Source organism: Euprymna scolopes, chromosome 37 (genome assembly GCF_053919585.1).
Source record: "Euprymna scolopes isolate OS-2025 chromosome 37, ASM5391958v1, whole genome shotgun sequence".
NCBI classification, from domain to species: domain Eukaryota; kingdom Metazoa; phylum Mollusca; class Cephalopoda; order Sepiida; family Sepiolidae; genus Euprymna; species Euprymna scolopes.
In genome coordinates, this window is record NC_136518.1 from 8,527,750 (window position 1) to 8,550,727 (window position 22,978).

At 35.2% G+C, this 22,978-nt stretch overlaps 1 long non-coding RNA gene across 1 annotated transcript in view; it reads left to right on the forward strand.

The window, feature by feature from the left end:
• The window catches only part of LOC145261072 (uncharacterized), a 111,563-nt gene that overhangs the window by 72,471 nt on the left and 16,114 nt on the right, over window positions 1-22,978 (forward strand). Inside the window, exon 2 of the long non-coding RNA XR_013864402.1 lies at window positions 22,664-22,815. This is a non-coding gene — a long non-coding RNA (uncharacterized LOC145261072). The remainder of the gene's footprint in view (window positions 1-22,663; window positions 22,816-22,978) is intronic.

A 22,978-nucleotide genomic window follows, 5' to 3' on the forward strand; every position in this document is an offset into this window, starting at 1 on the left:
TCCTCTATGACAACTGCATGTTGCTTAAGTGCCACCAGAATGCAATATTTTTACATTACTGAGAGAAATACACTTGTTTTGCGTTGGTAAAACTGTATTGATTCTAATGATGTTTTTCGATCAATAAATTTTTGTTTGAGCCGAGATGTGTTCTTCTAAATTTAAAAGTTTAAAACCGCAAAACTTTCTTGTCAAATTGATATACAGGGTGTCCGTAAAGTTACTATACGGTCGAATTACATCCTGTGCGTTTTCTGTTTTCCAATATCGCTTCAAAATAAATTTGCGCTCTTCCAAAGTTAGCTTGCGTGGCATGCTTGATTAAATAAACCTGTAAAAAAAAAATATTAACTATTAATACAAATATAATACAATAAAACAATAAGACTGTATAGTAACTTTACGAACACCCTGTATATATTAGTGTTGGAACGATTAATCGGAATCGGGAATCAGAAAAATAGGAATATTTGAGGGTATCGGAATCAGAAAAATTTGTACAGATTTTCCGATGCCAAAAACGATTCTTTTAATTTTCTTTTTTATTTGATTTTGTTTAAAGCAAAATCTTCCATTGCTGGTAATAATGATACAATAATAAATATTTATTGATTTTAAAACCACCAGTGAAGCTAAAATCGATAGATCTTCCCCCACAAGTATATTTTTACGATTAGGAAAATATCTGCACGTTTAACATGCATGTTCTTACAGTAATCGAAGAAAAATAAAACTATATAGTTTAATATTAAGAAATTTATAAAGAATCGGAATCGGTAATTTAGTACAAAATTGGTAATTGTATCGGAATCTGGAAAAATATTGGAATCGTCGCATCACTAATATATATATATATATATATATATATATATATATATATATATATATGTGTTAAGATTTTGTTCCTTAGAAGCGCCGGTTGAGTTTGAATTAAATAAGATAGTATTATATACGTTTGAAGCCAGAACAACGCATTGTTACAAAATAAACAGATGTTTATTTCGTTAAAAATTTATGTTAAAGTTCACAAATATATTTCGACGGAAACCGTCATCTTCAGTATGTGTTTCTTTTTTTTTTTGTTTTTTTTTTGTTTTTTTTTTTTGTTTTGTTTTGTTTTTTGTTTCTTTTGGCATGTTGTTGTTGGAGCAGAGAATTAGTCGTTTGTTGTTTCTACGGTAATTTTTTTAAGTCTCGAAACGGTGCGTTTGGTCACGCAAGATTCACGTTAAGATTTTGTTCCTTAGAAGCGCCGGTTGAGTTTGAATTAAATAAGATACGTATTGCATACGCTTGAAGCCAGATCAACGCATTGTTACAAAATAAACAGATGTTTATTTTGTTTGAAATTTATGTTAAAGTCCATAAATATATTTATTCAAACGTATATAATACGTATCTTATTTAATTCAAACTAAACGGGCGCTTTTAAGGAACAAAATCTAAACGTGAATCTTGCGTGACCAAACGCACCGTTCCGAGACTTAAAAAAAACTAACGTAGAAACAACAAACAGCTAATTCTTTGCTCCAACAACAACATGGCAAAAAAACAAAACAAAAAAAAAACACATACTGAAGATAACGGTTTCCCTCGAAATATATTTATGGACTTTAACATAAATTTCTAACAAAATAAACATCTGCTTATTTTGTAACAATGCGTTGGGTCTGGCTTCAAACGTATATAATACTATCTTATATATATATATATATATATATATATATATATATATATATATATATATATATATAATATAATATAAAGCTGAATGTCTGTATGTGTGTGTCTGGTCACGAATAGGCTCCTATATGGTTGACTATTTAAAAAAAACTGATTACATATAATGTTAGAAGATGTATCGAGACACAGGAATGGGTATGTTTGATTTGGCGACCGGTGGTTCATCAAAATTGTGGGGTCTGAATTCGCGCCTGGTCCATAAAGTATGGAAATAAAAAAAATTAAAAATTAAAAAAAAAAACGTCTACAAGTGTTTTTGATATAGATGTACATAAGAATACTTTGATAAGTATGTTTTAACTTAAATAGGGATGGTATAATAAAATTGTAGGGTCTGCGTTCGCGCCTGGCCTCCATAGAATGGAAATAGGCACAAACTTTAATAAAGACTTTTCATATCTATCTGCGTAAGTATACTTTGAGAATTATGTTTCAGTTTGAAGAAATATGGTATAATAAAATTATGGGGTGTTTGTTCGCGCCTGACCTCCATATAATGGAAATATGTCACAAAGTTTAACAAGGTTTTTTAATATAGATCCACAGAATATTGTGATAAGTGTTTCAGTGTGAACAGGTATGGTATAATAAATTATGGGGTTTATCTATTTTATTTTTACTTTCGTCATATTTTGTTTTGGTTTTGATACCCTCAAATTCGAAGCTATTTCATTACAACCCTTCCTTTTCATAACCTATCATACTTTTATAAATCAGAGTCCATTTTCTGTAGGCTGTTTTTGAACCCAGACAACGACGGGTACTTTTGCTAGTATATATATATATATATATATATATATATATTCTTTATATTTTGTAAACCGACATGTAGGTGCATTATCTGCATATTCTGTGATTGTCCACTCGTTGTCTTCATCCGAAATCGGTGCTTGATTTTAACACTGGTCATTGTGTCAATCCTGTAGTTTTGGTCAGAAAAAAAAAGGTTTCGCTTGGAAACAAGATTAAACGTTCAACACAAACCACAACAGTTCATTTTGTGAGATGAAAATGACACTCAGTTTCTCTAGCAAACGACAGTGTCTGAACAAATGAACAAATTTCTATCTCAACCAAACAAACAATGCATCACCTTTGAACCGAAGGCCCGTCTGTCTCTAAAATCCACAGAAACCTAACTCCTCCGCTCAACACTGGCCTCATTTATTTATAACGTTTATTCGCCCCAAGTGCTGCTGTCATTATGAGCAACATTTACAGGAGATCAGCCTAAGTGGGAGTTTGTGCCGCAAAATATAAGTCTAGCGGTTCTGGGGAAGAAACTACTGGAGTAGAAGGCTTTCTTACATCTAGGGATCTTTACTGTGAAGGGGGGATTTTGCTGCTTATCGGGTTTGTCGGGGGTATTTACGTCGAGGGGGTACAAGTGCTTGCAGTTCCTCGGAGCATTCATTGTTAAAGTACTTGTAGAACAGGCAGAGGGATGCTACATTTCGTCGATAGGACAGAGGCTGAAGCTTAGATGACAGTTCAGGACCTATTAGGTTGGCGACTCTTTTAAACCTTGTCTAGGAGCGAGAGACTAGTGGCAGATGCACCAGCCCAAATATGACAACAATACTCCATACATAGGCAGATGGTGGCCTTATAGAGGTACAGAATACTTTCGGGCGTTAGTAGCTTTCTAGCACGGTAGAGAGAACCTACCTTTTTTGCAGCGGTCTTGGCAAAGCTCTCAATGTAATTGTTCCAACTCATGTTTCCTGTAAACGTTAGGCCGAGGAGTTTAAAAGATGTACTTTCAGTCTTTGGCCATTGCTATTGGTGGTAGAGAAGGTTTCTTGTAATTATTGAAGGAAACAAGTTTAGTCTTGGCAGCATTGAAGGTGACCATCCATTTTTGTCCCCATTCCACTACAGATCAGAGGTCATCCTCTAGTGTTTCTGCCATTTCTTTAGATATGTGTTCATTTGTTTTCCTGTCATGTCTGTTGTAGAGCATGGTGTCATCAGCATATACACCCATTTCACAGACAATTTTGTCAGGGAAGTCATTTATGAATATTAGGAATAATAGAGGTTCAAGGATAGACCCCTGAGGCACTCCTGCATTTATATCATATTGTTTAGATGTACGACCATTAGGGACAACCTGGATTTTTCTCTTATCTAAGAAGGATTTAATTATGTTAAGTATTCTTCCAGTGATACCATATGCTTTGATTTTCCTGAGAAGACCTTCGTGCCATACCCTATCAAAAGCCTTAGATATATCTAGAGCTACCACTCTACCCTTCCCTACTTTGTCAAGTGAATGGTATATACGCTCAGAGATTAGTTAGAATGTCTGCTGTTGAACGGGCTTGTCTAAATCCATATTGTTTGTCAGTCAGAAGTTTAGCATCTGTAAGGTGATGAACTAGAGCTTGGTTAATTATGGATTCAAATATTTTGGCAAAAAGTGGGAGGAGGCTAATGGGGCGGTAATTTGCTGGGTCAGTTCTTTCGCCAGAATTCTTGAAAACTGGTAGCACAGAAGCAGTTTTCTAGCAGGCAGGAAAGCAAGATTCATTAAGGCATTTGTTGTAGAGTTTTGAGAGAACTGGAGCTACTTTGGTGGAGCACTTTTTTAATAGCACAGCCGGGATGAGATCAGGTTCACATTTTTTATGATAGCATGCACCTGAGACGGGGTGATTTTCAGAACGTCTCGTGTGGCGTCTACTTTTAATTACCATCTTACTCTTTTTTTTTTTTTTTTTTTTTTACAAAGGCATCACCACATTATCAAGGCCCAGAGGCCACTCAAGGATAAGGGTTAAAGAGTGTACAGTAGAAATTGATCAATATAGTAATCATTAGTAATGAAAATTTGGTAAATTTAATAACTTATATGGAACGGCTCATCAAGAACTTGTTTACTTTAGACTTGAACACAACCTAATTCTATTCCTTTAGTCTCATTTCATATCTAAATGTCATGAAGCCAGTTTTTTCTGTATTTGTATTTTGTATAATTCTGGCCCTTTTCTTCTGATAAGAAGCATTTAGCTACGAAACGTCATGGTCTAAAGAGTTTTTTTTCCTTATTGTCCTGATGACATCATAAAGTTATGTAACTTTTATTTCTCATCTTTCATTTAATCTTATTTGTTTCTGCTCCCCTTAATAGTGTTGAGCTTTTCTTGATAAGTTTTGCTTTGTTAAAGATTTACTCTTTGCTAACGTATTATATAACGTATATGGCATATTTCATTAAATACAATAGACGTTTATTGTCTATTAATTCTATTTTCGATCCTTTCCAACTTCCGAAAAACAGTCTTCACTTCTGGCGGGAACTGGATGATGTAATCACCATTTATAATATAAATCTCACCTGTCTGTTTAAATGTATGTATGTGTGTATGTCTCGCAAAATCGAAAAGAGGGGATGACTTTTGAAAATAGCAGCGAAACAAGTGACCCCCTCGTAAAAATATATCGACAGAGGAGGTGCATTTTCACGAGATCAGTATTGTTTTGAAACTCGACCCTTCGAATGACAAATATTGAAAAATTGGCTAAAAACATTAATTGTTTCACCCTCAACTGGACACTTTTTTCGCCGATATTTTCGAAAATCATCTCTTTTCGATTGACTAGCCTTAATTTAAACATTCGACACTTCCGCTTTGGCGCTTTTTTTTCCACATTCTTTTCCTCCTTCACGGTACCAGTTCGAGCCTGCCCACCTACTACCACTTTTTTTTTTTTTTTTTTTTTTGCTCGCCACACTCCTCCAAACACCCGGGCAACGCCAAGTACCTAGGCTAATATTTATCATGTCCGACTACTTTCCAATCCTTCAGGATTCATCGTCATAGATAAATTAATCTAACTAGTTTTGAATAATGTATATATTTTTTTTCATTGGTTAATTATTTTATCCTTGTTTCCATTGGTTAAAATTGGTTAATTATTTTATCCTTGTTTCCATTGGTTAAAATTGGTTAATTATTTATTCTTATTTTTCATTGGTTAAAATTGGTTAATTATTTATTCTTATTTTCCATTGGTTAAAATTGGTTAATTATTTATTCTTATTTTCCATTGGTTAAAATTGGTTAATTATTTATTCCTTTTTTGCCATTGGTTAAAATTAATAACATCCTGAAATGTTTGCCAAGCTATTAAAATAAATAAATCTACAAACACTTCAGGATTCATCGTCAGAGATAAATTAATCTAACTAGTTTTGAATAATGTATATATTTTTTTTCATTGGTTAATTATTTTATCCTTGTTTCCATTGGTTAAAATTGGTTAATTATTTTATCCTTGAAAGTTTATTTTATTAATAGATGTTTTTTTAGATTTTATTAGTAATGCATTAGTATTTCAAGTTTCCGTTTATTATTGGTTTGTTCAAGTGTTTATGTGTTGTTAACTAAAATTTTCCCGGGTGTTTGGAGCAGAAAAAAAAAAGTGGTAGTAGGCAGGCAGGCTAGAACTCACGATACAAAAGTGGAAAAGAAAGTGAAAAAAAAACTGACATCTTACCGCTATGCTACGACACGAGAGGAAGTGAAAGAGCGTTCAAATTTAACGATGTCAATCAAAAAGTTGACTTGCAATTAAGTGAATGAGTTCACGCAGGTGCAGAAATAAACGTCTGGCTGCAGGCCAGTTAAGTTTCTGCTTTCTGCCGTTCCCCACAATGTTGGGGAAAACCAGCTCCCCCTTAAAAGCGGGAGCTCTGGCAGTGTCCAAATGAATAGCAATTGTCTGATATGAAGGGTTTCCTCCCACATTGATCAAAGCTAATTGCTCTCTGGATGTCCTTGGCAGGAAAGCCAGGCGGCCTTCTTCGCTCCAATTAGTTTCGCTTTATTTATACGAAAAAGACCAATAAACACGTGAAAGGACGGAATAAAGGGAATTTTTTTAAAAGTCGATCAAAATAAATGTAGAAACGACTTTCATTCGCAAATCGTAGCTATTATAATCTAGGGAGTATATAAAAAGTTCTAAAGAAATGTAACTTCGTCGAGACCCCCCGAAAAAAAAACCTTTCTTGGACATGCAAAAACGCGCGTGGTTGTTTTGCCTTATATATATATATATATATATATATATATATATATATAAAATAAATTAAAATGGAAATTCAATTAACTTTCTTGAAGTTATATATTTGGATTTTACCGTCACTGGATTATTTATCTTCCACCAGACTATCCATTCACGTGTAACCACCTTCTTCTTCACCATATTTCCTCTGCTTCACTTTTTTGTTATCAAGTAAGATCTTTGACTTACTTGTTGTTTCATCAAATACTTCTGCATGCAAAATCCGATCCCGCATTTTGCTAATTCCAACCCTCTGATGAGAAGGAAAGTATTTCTTCAAAACTCCGCGGATTAAGGACCATCCACTTATCTGGTGTTTCCTTTTCAGATTAAATATGTTTTTAACTCCTTTCATTAACTGTTTGCTCGTATATATATATATATATATATATATATATATGAAAGAATTTGTTCAGCGTTTTCGACATAAACATGAAGTAAACATTTATTATTTTAAAATTAAAGTTCCATACATTGTGAAGCGAAGCAATTTAGTTATTTCTTAACATGAGGAAGAAAGGGTTTCGTTAACTATTCTGTACCTAAGGTCCTTAATTTAACTTTAGAAGCATACAATATTAAAGCTTAATTTTTTTAATTTATGTGGAAAAAAAAAATGGCTTCCAAATGGTAAACTTCTGCCATTTCCATGATTTAATTTGAGATTCACTGTCAATACTCGGGACTGACTCTACAAATATTGAAATCCTCAGGGTGGCCTTTCATTATAAACACCCTTTATTTTTAAATCTGTTTTGAATGTGAAAGAAACATGCAAACTTTTTTTTTTTTAATTAACATAAAAAAGAAAAGCCTTAAGGCAGCAAACGTTGATTAACTCAGCTTAAGTATAATAAAAAAAAAAGTATTAAAATCTGGTGCAGGTACAGAATAGTTAACAATGGTCCCCTGCCTTCATGTTAAGAATGGCTTTCTAAATAATCACATTATTATTAAAAAGAAGAATCATTTTTATTTCTAAATAACATTGAAAAAAAAAAAGCCCTAGGGCAGCAAATGTTGATTAACTCAGCTTTAGTATAATAATAATAAAAAAAAAAGGTATTAAAATCTATAATATTAAAATCTGGTGCAGGTACAGAGTAGTTAACATGAAGGCAGGGGACCACTATTAAGAATGGCTTTCTAAATAATCACGTTATTATTTAAAAGAAGTATCACTTTTATTTCTAAATAATAACATCCTGCATTTGTACGCAGTGTGATGATTTACGCAAGTGAAACCTGGCCAGTGAGGGTTGAGGACATGTGTTGCATGGAGAGAAAAAAAAATGATATGATGGACGTGTAATGCAAGGCTTAAACAAAGATTTCGATCTGATAACCGCAGAGGAAAATCAAATCTGGAGAGTATCTATCCAAGACAAGTATGTTCACATTGAAAAAATATAATAATTCTTGGGTCAGTTGATGTAGACCAGTTAAAATAGCAGGTCCTGTTTATAAGGAAAATATTGGAGAAAATAAAAATGGACTTTAAAGAAAGACGGATGAATAAGGACCTGGTCAGAGATAAGTTAGTTTCAAAGTTCTTAAAGCCGGCTAACATATGCTAGTATTAAAAAACGGACGTTAAACCGAATATGAAAATGTCTTTGTTAACTATTCTGTACCAACACTTGCAGTCCTTAGTTTTGTCAGTGTGAGAGACAAGAAAATCAGAAGAGGTTAGTGAGTTTTTTTGTTTTTTTTTAATTCTACAAAAACATTTAGGCCTGACATAAACAAAGGGGAGGTAATTCATAACGACTTGTCTTACTTATTGAATAAATATGAAAACAAAGAGAGAAAAAAACAAAACAATTTGGTCATGTAGAAACAGATTCTCAAACTTCTTATGTACACAGACAGAAAATGGTTCTCCAATAAAAAAAATAATAAAAAGGAATGGAATTGACCTCTAGAGAAACATCTGGGAAACATTGGGCGACTGAGACAGGGGAAGAATGTCAACTTGAAGAGAAAAACTTGAAAAAAAGAAAAAAAAAAAAAAACTTTAAAGAAAAACAGAAAAAAAAATCGGCACTCATATATAAAATAAATATACACAAACGAAATACGTGAGTTTAGAATAAATTAAACAGGGAAACTTTTTGATATACTTATGTATTAAGAAAAACTTAGATATCTATGCCAAAAATTATGGAAAATCATTTCGTAAAATTTTAAAACTTTTCATCAGTTATTTAATTAATTGGAATGCTTATTGAGATGAAGTTTCATTTATTTATTGCGGACTATTATCGCTATCTTTTTAGCTATTGTTTTCACACTGCTTCGGCCAACTATTCCTCTTGCCATCGTCAGGTGGTAACCACAACAGGATAGGAACTCTGAATCTCCTAACTGCATTCCTAGTAATTACTGCCTTCCATAGTTGTTGTTGTCTCACCTCGTTTTGGCCAACAAGTCTCTGGCCAGCTTCAGGTAGGATTGAAACTGCTATCTTCAGATAATTATCATCTGGAACCGAAGAGTGATCAAGGTCGGTGTTTTTGGTCTTATAAATCCACATTCTTTTTTTAATTTTTATCTCTGATCTTCTATTGTCGGGTCCGTACCGAATGGTGTATACTATTTAATTAATTGGAATGTTTATTGAGATGAGCATCATTTATTTTATCTATTTATTGCAAACTATTATCCTCATCTTTCTTAATTGTTGTTTTCACGATGTTTCGGCCAACTATTTCTCTGGCCTTCGTCAGGTGGTAACCGTGACAGGATAGAAACTCCGAATCTCCTAACTGCATTCTCAGCAATTACTGCCATCCATAGTTTTTGGCCAACTAAGCCTCTGGCCGGCTTTAGGCAGGATTGAAACCGCTATCTTCAGATTATTATCACCTGGAACTGTAGAGCTTCAACGTCTCCATCCTCTGCGCCACGGGCTCCGAAGGTTAGATTTTTTGGTCTTATAAATCCACGTTGCCATGGTTACCAGCTGACGAAGGCCAGAGGAATAGTTGGCCGAAACGTCGTGAAACAACTAAAAATATGGGGATAATAGTCCACAATAAATAAATGAATTTTATTAATTTTTTCTGATTCTCCATTGATTATCTCCCTTTTCCCTTATGATGAAATGACTTATCTCCCTTGTTTTATATAACATATGTATTTAAGGAAAGAAGAAACTGATGTTCATCAAAGAAGCAAGCGGGCACGCGTTTGTGCTTTGTGTGGCTATACAAACGATAAATAATGAACGCGCACATCGGAAACGTCTTTCCTGCGGGCTGAGAAGAAAGAAAAATCAAAAGATCCAAGATGGCGTCCGTGATCTTTTAAAGCCTTCGATCTCGCATAGTCACATGACACACCTGCTAAGGAGGCATGCTGGACACTATAAAAACAGGTTGTTGGGAGGACCTGGGTACCGTGAACCGTGGTCTGCATCTCATCAGACCTTTTGATACAACCCGTGTAGTGAAATTTGCTTTGCGTCCCGTTAGACCGTTTTTTTCATTTTGTTTTGCTACAAATTATTTTCGGTCATTTTTTCGTGTTGGGAGATAAAAAGATAATGACTGAATCTAAATTTGATTTGAAGCCGATCCCCGAATTTGACGGGTCCACGTCTGTTGTTGACTGGGTCAAAAGGGTCAAATTGACGTGCAACCTTAGTGAAATAAAGAGGATTCACCCGGTGATTCCCTTGAGATTGGCTGGAGGCGCCTTGAGTGTATATCGACAACTCAGTGCTGCTGCTGCCGAGAAGACTGACTTGACGGCAATTAAAAATGCACTGTATAAGGCATTTACCATGGATCCGTGTACGGTTTATGAGAAATTTGCTTCAAGGAGACTCATGCCAGGAGAAACTGTGGATGTTTTTTTCTCCTTATTTTGTCCTTTGGTCCTCACATTCCACAAGCAATGTTTCTGACAAAAGGGAGAAAATTGCTGTTTTCTGACTCTTTATCTATCCATATAATACCAATATTAATTGATTTTTGATCTTCAAGTAGTATTTTTTTAGCTCCTTACATCAAGTGGCTTCATGTCTTGTCAGAAGCAATTGCCATAAAAAAACTCTTCAAATTATTTATGCTCTTATTAATGGTGAATCAAAAAAAATGATAAAACTGATTTAAATTTTTGTTAAAATTCTACTCGATAATTTTCCTTAATTTTTTGGTGCAGATATTTTTTACCTTAATGAGTTTATCGAAAAGTTTTCCTGTGAATTTGTTTGAAGCTACTCTATTTCACCTGTGTATTTTTATATAGAAGTGTATTTTTATATAGAAGTGTATTTTTATATATAAGCAAGGATTTACTGTAATTGAAACGGTTTTGCTTTTTGTTTCGATGAGAAGTTGAATCCCATGTAAAAATCGCAATCGTTTATAAGATTGGGTCGAAGAAAAAGAATTATTAAAAGTTGAAATAATTGAAGAAAATCTTGTTTGTCTATGGCCATTTTTTTTTTTTTTTTTAAAGAATAAAAACAAATCAGTTGTTATTGGAAAAGGATTTGTGATGTCGGGGGGGGGTACAAGAATTGGGAGAGTGGGTGACGGAAGAAGAGAACAAGAAGAAAGAAAGAAATGAGGAGAGCAAGGATGAAATGAGACTCGAGTGGGGGGGGGGGAAGGAGAGCAAGAACGAAAGGAGACCGAGCGGGGGGGGGGCAAGGATAAAAGAAGACTTGAGTGAGGTAGGGAAGAAGAGCAAAGCCGAAAGGAGACTTGGAGGGGGGGGGTGCGAAAGACAACTCGGAGGGGGGGGGGGGCAAGGAGGAAAGGAGACTTGGAGGGGGGGGGGGGTGCGAAAGACAACTCGGAGGGGGGGAGCAAGGAGGAAAGGAGACTTGGAGGGGGGGTGCGAAAGACAACTCGGAGGGGGGGGGAGCAAGGAGGAAAGGAGACTCGGAGGGGGGGGTGCGAAAGACAACTCGGAGGGGGGGGGGAGCAAGGAGGAAAGGAGACTTGGAGGGGGGGGTGCGAAAGACAACTCGGAGGGGGGGGGAGCAAGGAGGAAAGGAGACTTGGAGGGGGGGGTGCGAAAGACAACTCGGAGGGGGGGGAGCAAGGAGGAAAGGAGACTTGGAGGGGGGGGGTGCGAAAGACAACTCGGAGGGGGGGGAGCAAGGAGGAAAGGAGACTTGGAGGGGGGGGGTGCGAAAGACAACTCGGAGGGGGGGGAGCAAGGAGGAAAGGAGACTTGGAGGGGGGGGGTGCGAAAGACAACTCGGAGGGGGGGGAGCAAGGAGGAAAGGAGACTCGGAGGGGGGGGCGAAAGACAACTCGGAGGGGGGGGGAGCAAGGAGGAAAGGAGACTCGAGGGGGGGGGTGCGAAAGACAACTCGGAGGGGGGGGAGCAAGGAGGAAAGGAGACTTGGAGGGGGGGGGGGCGAAAGACAACTCGGAGGGGGGGAGCAAGGAGGAAAGGAGACTTGGAGGGGGGGGGGCGAAAGACAACTCGGAGGGGGGGGAGTAAGGAGGAAAGGAGACTTGGAGGGGGGTGCGAAAGACAACTCGGAGGGGGGGAGCAAGGAGGAAAGGAGACTTGGAGGGGGGGGTGCGAAAGACAACTCGGAGGGGGGGGGAGCAAGGAGGAAAGGAGACTCGGAGGGGGGGGTGCGAAAGACAACTCGGAGGGGGGGGAGCAAGGAGGAAAGGAGACTTGGAGGGGGGGGGGCGAAAGACAACTCGGAGGGGGGGGAGCAAGGAGGAAAGGAGACTTGGAGGGGGGGGGGGCGAAAGACAACTCGGAGGGGGGGGAGCAAGGAGGAAAGGAGACTTGGAGGGGGGGGGCAAGGAGGAAAGGAGGTGATTAGGAAACAACGTGGAAGGGAAATTATGATAAAAAAAATTGGAAGAGTGGGTGATGGAAGAAGAGAACAAGAAGAAAGAAAGAAATGAGGAGAGCAAGGATGAAATGAGACTCGAGCGGGGGGGGGGGAAGGAGAGCAAGAACGAAAGGAGACCGAGCGGGGGGGGGGAGTAAGGATGAAATGAGACTCGAACGGAGGGGGGGGGGCAAGGATGAAAGAAAACTCGAGCGAGGTGAGGAAGAAGAGCAAAGACAAAAGGAGACTCGGGGGGAGGGGGGAAGGAGAGTAAGGAGGAAAAGAGACTTGGAGGGGGTGACGAAAGAAGACTCGGAAGGGTGGGGGAGCAAGAAGGAAAGGAGGTGATTAGGAAAGAAAGTAAAGTGGAAGGGAAATTATGATGAAAAAGGGACCCAGGAAGAAGAGCAAGCATGAAAGGAGGTCATAAGGAAGGAGAGCAAGGATGAAAGGAAAGCAAGGAAGAAAAATTGAAGAAGCAAAAAACAGTTTGAATGAGAAAGAAGGAGAGCCAGGAAGGAAGAAGCACAAGAAGTATAGCTATGATAGGAGGAAGAAGAGAATGAGACGAAGAGAGAGAAAAGAAGGAAAGAAAGAAAAAGAAGAGCAGAGATGAAAATAGAGGAAAGGTTGAAGAAGAGTCAGAAGAATTGAAAAAACAAAGGAAAACAGAGAAAGGAAAGCAAGGGGAAGGAGAGTGGAAGGAATGAAAATAGAAAAAAAATCAACAGACGGAAAAAATATATAATCTGGAAAAAGCATTTCCAAACAATAAAAATATCAAAACGAAAAATGGCAAATCGTTGCAGTCGTCAAAGTAGGTGTCAGTTCCTTAAAAGTAAGTAAAAAAACAATAAAAACCGAAAAAAAATAAAATAAAGATAAATAAATAAAATTAATAACCAAACGTAGAAAACACCCAAAAATACTAATTAAAAAAAATAATAAGAATAAATAATAACTGAAAGCCAAAAACACCAAAAAATTTTGAAAGAAAAATAAATAAAAACTGGAAACCAAACTTAGAAAACGCCCCCCCCCCCCAAAAAAAAATTAATTAAAAAAAATAAAAATTAATAAAAACCGAAAACCAAAACTTAAAAAAACGCCAAACGCATCAAGAAATTACTTTCAAAAAAGGAAAAAAATACAATAAATGTTGGAAACCAAACTTAGAAAGCGCTAAAAAAAAATTAATTAAAAAAAATAATAAAAATAACTAAAAACTGAAAACCAAACTTAAGAAAACACCAAAAGCACAAAAAAAAAAAATAATTTCGAAAAAAAAAAAAAAAAAAAAAAATTCCAAATATAAAAAAATAAATAAATCAAGACTGAAATTTAAAAGGACATAAGTTCTAAATCGTTAAAAATATAAATGCTATGAAAAGCCAAAAAATTAAATTCAAACTTTTTATAGAATGAAAAAAAAAAAAAAAATTAGCCGAAATGTATTATTTTTTGTTGGAATTCTTTGAAATGAGTTATTTATTTATTATTGTTATCCTCATCCCTATAGTTGTTGTTTCACCACGTTTTGGCCGACTCATCCTCTGGCTTTCTTCAGGTAATTAACCGCAACAGGATAGGAATGCCGAGCCTTAACTGTATCCTCAGTAATTACTGCCTTCCATAGTTGTTGCTGTCTCGCCAGGGTTTTTTTTTTTTTTTTTTTTTTTTTACACGGTGATCACCACTTATCAAGGCCCGGAAGCCACTCAGGGATAAGGGTTATTGCAAGTACAGTATGTTGGTGTGGAGATTTAATGAAGTGTTTACTTAAGAGGGCGGTTCATTAGGAATTTGGTAACGTTGGACTTGAAGACATCCAAGTTGTAGTCAGGTGGGAAGCAGGCAGACGGAACAGAGTTCCACAGGCGTGCAGTTCTAAGAAAGAAGCTTTGTTTTTGCCAACTAAACCTCTGGCCCGCTTTGGGTAGGATTCAAGCTGCTATCTTAAGACAATGCTCACCTGGAACCATAGTGATTCAACGCCTTTATCCACTGCGCCAAGATAACTATGGAAGGTAGTAATTACTAGGGCTATGACAACAGCATATTCTTATCGTTGTTTTGACTCTCGAGAATATATCCGACATAGTTAATCAACCGAGAATCACAGCAGTCTATATAAAAGCATGTAAGATATCAAGGGATATACACTCGAGAGTCGAAACAATGAAAGAATATGCTGTTGTCATAGCCCTAGTAATTACTGAGGATACAGTTACAAGACTCACCGTTCTGATCCCATTGTGGTTAATCACCACCTGAAGAAGGCCAGAGGATGAGCAGGTCGGAACGTGGGCAAACAACAGCAGACATGAAGATGAGGATAAAAGTCCACAAATAAATAAACAACTGAAATCTTGCGAGGTAAACGATTTAAGATTAGGGAAAGAGTCCAAGGCCTTCGGGTCAAGATCAAAGTGTAGTATCTGTTCTTCAGATGTACACTTCAATTTCTTGTTCTCTGTTAGTGGAGGAGAAATTCTTCACGACCGAGACAATTTTTTTTTTTTTTTTTTTCCTTTTCTCCACATTAAAAAACGACCCTGGTGTCTAACTCTGTCCCGTGGGGAGGCATTGTAAATAGGAACGATACCAACATTCAAAGTTATGAACAAAGCGAGAAAAAGAAGAAATTAGTGATTTTTATGCAAGTAATTTAAAAAAAAAAAAAGAGGGGGGGGCATTTGCTGAGGAAATATTTCCGTATAAAAAAAATCACATTAAGCAAATTACTTTATTGTTCATAGTTGGAAGCAACGTTCGGGTTCGGGGGGGAAATATTAAAAAACAATAACAAGGATTTAAGCAACGATAACAAAACGATAATAAGTAAATAACAAAATTGATTTTTTTTTTTCCGTTTGTGCGTGTGCGTAGTGTGTGTAGATGTATTAAAATGGCATAACAACCACAAAAATTGTATCCTGGGTCTTGTCCATTTTTTTTTTTTTTTTTTTTCAAAAACCAAATTTATGGTTCTGAGTTTTAGAAATTAATGTCATTTAAGGTGGTGGTCGTGGGTGTTTTTTGAAACTTTTTTTTTTGTCAGTAAAATCATTAAAAATAAACAGATTTTATTTTCTTTATATGGCAAATATTTTTTGCCTACACATCTTTGAAAACAATGTCTTTTTTATTTTAAGTTATATATATATATATATATATATATATATATATATATATATATATATATATACATATATATATATATATATATATATATATATATATACATATATATATATATATAAATATATATATATATATTTCTATGTTATTTATTTAGAAGAATTGATAAGTTTTAAATATGAAAATAATTGAAAATTACAAACCTTTACGTACACATATATATATATATATATATATATATATATATATATATATATATATATATATATATATATATATATATATACTTATTCTATACTTTAATGTACAATTGTTTTAATGGATTAAATTCTTTTCTTCAAAGATGACCAGAATTTTATCATGTTTTCTTTTCGGATTAAAAAATAAATAAATAAATTTAGCCATCCCTTCATATAAATTTTACATCAAAATAAAAAAATAAATCTTGCCTTGTAAGGACTTTTATTTTTCAATTATTTTCATATTTCATATATATGAAATGTTGAAATAATTGAAAAATGAAAGTCCTTACAATGCAAGATTTTTTTACTTTGATGTAAAATATATATATCATATATATATATATATATATATATATATATATATATATATATATATATATATATAATATAAAATGGGTAAATATTGGCTTTTGAGAGAAATAAAATAATAAAAAATACAACTCAGCTTCATAATTTTTTTTATTTGGAACCTTATATAACTATAACGATTTCAACACCTACAAACTTTGTTCCAAGTATTGGTGGATAATTCTGAACCAATCTCAGAAATGGCTGAAGTAGTTTACAATTTGAAGGTCGTAAAAAAAAAAAAAGTGGAAATGCAGACAACTTTAACGAATTAAGTTAGGGTTGAAAAATTTAACTCCTAAAAAACAAAACAAAAAAAACAAACAAAAAAACGATGGCTTTCAAATCGTAAACTCCTACAGTCATTTCTGAAACTAGCCTGAGATTCTTTGTCAATACTCAGGACCGACTGCATAAACATTGAAATTCTCATTCATGCATTACAAGTACCCTTCATTTTTAAACTACCAGACTATATCAAACATAAAAAAAACAAAACAAAAAAACATTTATTCAAGCTTTCAATTGGCGAAATGGGTTAAAAAAAATAAATAAAAATAAAGCAGTGAGTTGTATTTGTTTTTGATTAATTTGTTTTCTTTAAAAAGCCAATAGTAAGCAGGCGGGGGTGGGGGCGCCCGGCTTTGTCCAGTTGTAAAATACGCTTAAATATGATATTTTAATTTGTCCAGATTTCGTATATATTATTGTAGAGTCGTGATTTCAACAGTAAAAAAAAAAAAAAAAAAAAAAAAAAAAAAACTATTTGGGTGCCATCAGCTAGAATCGAAACCGAAAGCAAAACTGTAGCATTCAAAGCTGGTGACGTTACCACTTTACCAACGTGACTTGCATATGAAATAACTAAAAATTACAAATAAACTAAGATGAATGTTATAACGAGTTTTTCAATTTTGACCCCTTAAAAACTATTTTAACTGGCTAAAGACCCATAAAAAAAAATTGTCCGTAAAAAATCCAATCATTTGAAACCCCTAGCATCGATCTGGGACTTTTAGTTTCGGAAGAGATAATTTGAAACTATGGAGACAGACAGACAGACAGACATAGTGAGTTTTGCAAATTATATGAGTGATGCAAAGAGTTTGAATCCATAGACAATATTTAGATACAATTTTAAAAAATTTATTGCTAAGGACCCCCCCCCCCCCACACACACACACACATTTAATTTCTACAATACTTTAAAATTTCGGTACAATTATTCACACCTTTTTCGAATACGTTTATCATTGTACGGAGGCCAGCGTAAAAAACGAGGCAGGTTCTCTACCTGATCTCGGGATAATTTTTAAGGCCAACCTCTGAAGCAAGAAATCCCCAAAAGAAACATGTCATGCGTTCTAAGTTGGTTGGGCAATGAGGATTTTCCACGCTCATCTATAAGGAATGGCTTCAAAGATGAAATTTTTCCTCGCTTGAGCAGCAAAGGATGCAACGGGACCCGATTCTTGTGTGCACATGCATCATCATCATCACATGCAATGCACGAGGAGTTTGTGAGAATGCTTATGAACGTAGCTCTGCTATTCTTAGGACATCGAGCACTTTTTAATGACTTTTCCTGGACAAAGCCAAGTAGATTTTCTTGGAAAAACTAGCCGAGCATGCAGGCGGTTTCCCTCCACGAGTGAAAAATTTACTTTCACCATAATAAACGGATGAACGATTTGGGGGCAATTTTACCCTTACAAAGCCCCCTCGGTGGGGTCGGGGGGGGGGGCAACCAAAGGTATCCTAAACAAAAATCTGTTCTGGAAAAAAATTTATTTCCACCATAACCAATATTTGTGCAAAATTTCAGAAAAATTTAAGGAGTGGTTAATGAGAAAAGTACAAACGGACGAACAATTTTGGGGTAATTTTGCCCCTAAAACAAACAGTCCCTAGGGGAGCAACCAGAGTTATCCCCAAAAATTTGTTCTGGCAAAAACTTGCTTTCACCATGACTAATGTTTTTTCAAAATTTCAAAAAAAAAAAAAAAAAATCCAAGTTGTGGTTATTGGGGAAAAAAAAAAAAAAAAAAATCCAAGTTGTGGTTATTGGGGAAAAAAAAAAAAAAAAAATCCAAGTTGTGGTTATTGGGGAAAAAAAAAAAAAAAAAAAATCCAAGTTGTGGTTATTGGGGGAAAAAAAAAAAAAAAAAATCCAAGTTGTGGTTATTGGGGAAAAAAAAAAAAAAAAAATCCAAGTTGTGGTTATTGGGGAAAAAAAAAAAAAAAAAAATCCAAGTTGTGGTTATTGGGGAAAAAAAAAAAAAAAAAATCCAAGTTGTGGTTATTGGGGAAAAAAAAAAAAAAAAAAAATCCAAGTTGTGGTTATTGGGGGAAAAAAAAAAAAAAAAAATCCAAGTTGTGGTTATTGGGGAAAAAAAAAAAAAAAAAAATCCAAGTTGTGGTTATTGGGGAAAAAAAAAAAAAAAAAAATCCAAGTTGTGGTTATTGGGGAAAAAAAAAAAAAAAAAATCCAAGTTGTGGTTATTGGGGAAAAAAAAAAAAAAAAAAAATCCAAGTTGTGGTTATTGGGGGAAAAAAAAAAAAAAAAAATCCAAGTTGTGGTTATTGGGGAAAAAAAAAAAAAAAAAATCCAAGTTGTGGTTATTGGGGGAAAAAAAAAAAAAAAAGTGCAAACAAACAAATGGAGAAATGGGAGTGTCGGGGGAACAAAAAACAGTATAACAAAACACAGTTACATTTTTCCCGGGCGACTCTGTTTTTAAATATTGAGCACTTTGAATTGACTAACTCATACTCCTTACCATGTATGATACTCTATTTTTCCTATTTTGACTTGCAGCCAACACCATGTACATATGTCGAGTATGCAACTTAATAAAGAGAAAGTTTTTCTACTGAGCAATGCTGTGTTTAAACACACCTGCTCTATGTAAAAAAATTGAGCACTTTTGTACCAATTACCAGATGATGTTGAATTGGTGATCAGGAACGCCGAAAAATATCAGGTATAGGTGAATCAGAGTATCGGGCAATTGCTGAGCATTGATGTCAACCTACATTCTGATCAAGGAGTTGAGGGGTATGGAAAAGGACTTAAGAAATGGAAACAATGGAACGTCCTACACTTTAACCTGGATTGGAATTGCATCAGTGGCCAAACCAATGGAACAATTGAAGACTGTCAATATAAGAACAACACAGAGAGAAACAGAAAGTGAGTCGAGACGACTGAACATGGAAAATATTTCTACAGCACTGCACAACTCAATGCCGACCACTTTGTCACTTTACTGTTATCTGTCAACTTTGTGAATAAGGCTAAGTTGTTCATCTGCTGTTATATGGAACGAACAGAGTGTATATAATTTTACACGCGTTTGACAAAAATCTGACCAGAAATTATATAGATATTACAAAAATTTTAGATTATATAGCAATAAGATACTTCGTTATCTATAATATAAATCTCGCCTGTCTGCTAAATGTATGTATGTATGTATGCCTAAATCTGTCAGGTCATGTCATATGCTACTGGTACCATGTAACCCAGTACTACCTGCCTCATGGTCGGGTCACCGGCGACTAAACTGGTTCCCCCACCAGACTTGTTTGGTGAGGAGGGCGGCTAGTCTCCCTGAAGGATTAAAAACAAGACCTTCCAAAGGGCGAATAAACTCTTTTTCTGGGTCAACGGCCAACTAGCACCGTGTATATTTGTGTGTGTGTATATGTGTATTGGGGTGGAGAGGGCTCCCGTAAGCCATGGTGAAGGCAACCTTTCTAGGAGAAGCAAATCTCTGATTTAAAAAACCATAAAGCGGAAGACCAGTACCCGCATTAAGCTGGTGTGCAGTTTAATTTGTTGCTGGCTATCTTGCTCTTGCTTGTTGCTGGATCTGAACATTTTGAACCGAGAGAGAGAGACTTAGCTGTCGTACAAAGCTAAGACTCTGTAACATCATATTTGTATAGATACTCCCTCAGACATTTGGAATCATGGATTTTAAATGTCTGAGGGAGTGGCACTCGTCTGTCAAGACGTTGCAATCATCATCATGTATGCCTAAAACTTGATGCAATTCTCTATCTATATAAGAGCCAGATACGTCCAAGGATGGAGTACTGTTGCCACATATGGGCAGGAGCTGCTAGAAAAGACTTGTCCCACCTTGATAGGGTTCAAAATAGACTTCGTGGCCTGGTAGGAGATGTCCTTTTCTCTTCGCTGCAACCTCTATCTCACAGAAGAGATGTTGCGAGTTTGTCTCTGCTTTATCGTTATTTTCATGGAAAGTGTTCGACTGAGCTTCAATCTATGGTCCCTCCTCGCCAAACTTTCACAAGAAACACTAGACTAGCTAAAAACATAATCAATAATTTTCCACACTCTTTATCTGTGCCTAAACCTAAACATAGATTCCATGATCAAAGCTTCTTTCTTAGAACTGCACGCCTGTGGAATCGTCTTCTGTTTTCCTGCTTTCCAGCTGTCTATAATATGGTTGTCTTCAAGTCCAACGTGAACAAATTTCTGATGAGCCGTTCCACTTAAGTTAACAAATTTACCGAACTTCCATTACTATTGATTACTATATTGTCCTTTTGACTACTCTACACTCTTTAACCCTTATCCTTGAGTGGCCTATCGGCCTTGATAAGTGGTGACGCCTATGTAAAAAAAAAAAAAAAAAAAAAAAAAAAAAAAGAAAAAAAACTTTCGACAGAGGCAACGGATTTTCACAAGATGATTAGTTTTGAAGCTCGACCCTTTGGACAATAAATATTGAAAAGTTGGCTAAAAACAATTCTTTTACCTTCAACTGGGCAGTTTTCTACAGGAAGGGGTCGCTTTTTTTCGCCAATATTTTCTAAAGTCATGTCCTCTTTTCGATTATCTAGCCTTAATCTAAACCTACGTCACTTTTTTTTCATGTATTTTTCCTCCTTCATGGTACGAGTTCAAGCCTGCCTGCCTACTACCACTTTTTTTTTTTTTTGGTTAACACACACCTCCAAACACCCAAGCAACGCCGGGCACCTAGGCTAGTTAACATTATAAATCCTGTAGATTATCTTGTAGTGTGGGGATGTTTAATCAGAATCGGAAAATTCAAAACGTTGAGGTAACGGAATCGGAAAAAAATTGGGCATATTTTCCGATGCCAAAAACGATTCTTTTACTTATCTTTTTTTTTTTTTATTTGATTTTGTTTAAAAGAAAATCTTCCACTACTCGTAGCATAATAATATTAATAAAATAAATATTTATTGATTTTCAACGACCAGTAAAACTACAATCTATAGATTACCCCTGATAAAAATCAATAGAGACTTTGCTCGAAATAATAAATACAAAATCAGCAAAAATTAAAATATATTCAAGCGTATTTTATAAACCGGGCAACGCTCGGTGGTCGGCTAGTATATATATATTTTGGCATAAATGGAATTGATTTGTATCTTCTACACATATGCAAATATACATTCTGCAGTAATAAATATAAAATCTGCAAGAATCAAGATATATTTTCTCAGAGTTCCAAATATCAAGTTTTCTCAGTTGGTCATTCATTACATTTCGAAAGGTAGCCATTACAATATTGTTTCATATTGCGACTACAAGTCTTCAAAATTATGTTTTTTCTGCATATTTAGTCACATACTCTTCAAATGTTTACCTTAAAAAAACTTAGAAAGAAAACACCATTTTGGACAACAACTTACATCCTTCATGCAAGAGACATGCTCTGTCGTTCGTTCTTGTTTCACTATATATGATATATAAAGTGACCGTGTGTGTGTCTGAAATGCTTTCTACCAAACTACTCTATCGATTTTTGCTCTACAGACTTAAAACTTGATATATGAAGTATTTGCACTTGTTCAACAAATTGGGCTTTTAGCCAGTAAAAATAGCTGCTAAGGGATAAAAATTGAAAAAAATATATATATTGGAACTTGGCATAAATTAACTTGATTCGTATCTGCCAAGCATGCACAAATATACATTTTATGTTTGACTGCAATTAAAGTTTTTTACATCCATGTGTCCTTAAGTCATATGGTAACGAATACCGCTAGAGAGCTAAATGTTTTCGTTTCAGTTTTAGCTGATGAACCCAGGTCATTTTTACTAACTACTGAAATCACTACTATATACTGGGTACAATATAATAATCAATAGAGAATTAGTTTTGTAGTAATAAATACAAAATCTGCAAGAATCAAGATATATTTTAGCATATTTTATGACCAGGCAATGCCAGATGACCTGCTAGTATATACATTTTTGTATATGTTTTTAATCTTATTGTTTCAGGTATGGATGAGGCAACTTCATCAGCCAATATGCCTACGCTTAACCCGGCTATGTCTCAAACGATAATGCCAGGCCAACAAATGCAAGATGTGAAGACGGCTGGTGTACCTGTCAGCGATTTTATTTTGCAGCTTGAAGATTACGCCACGACTGTAAGTTTTGGTTTTTCCCCATCTTTTTCAGATATCAATTTTTTTTAAATTGTTTTTTTTTTTAAATCTGTAGTTTGTATGTACGTGTTGTGCATCGAAAATGTCATATTCCAAAAATCATGTAAATTGATGAAGTTGTTTGATTTTTAACAAAGAAAATCAA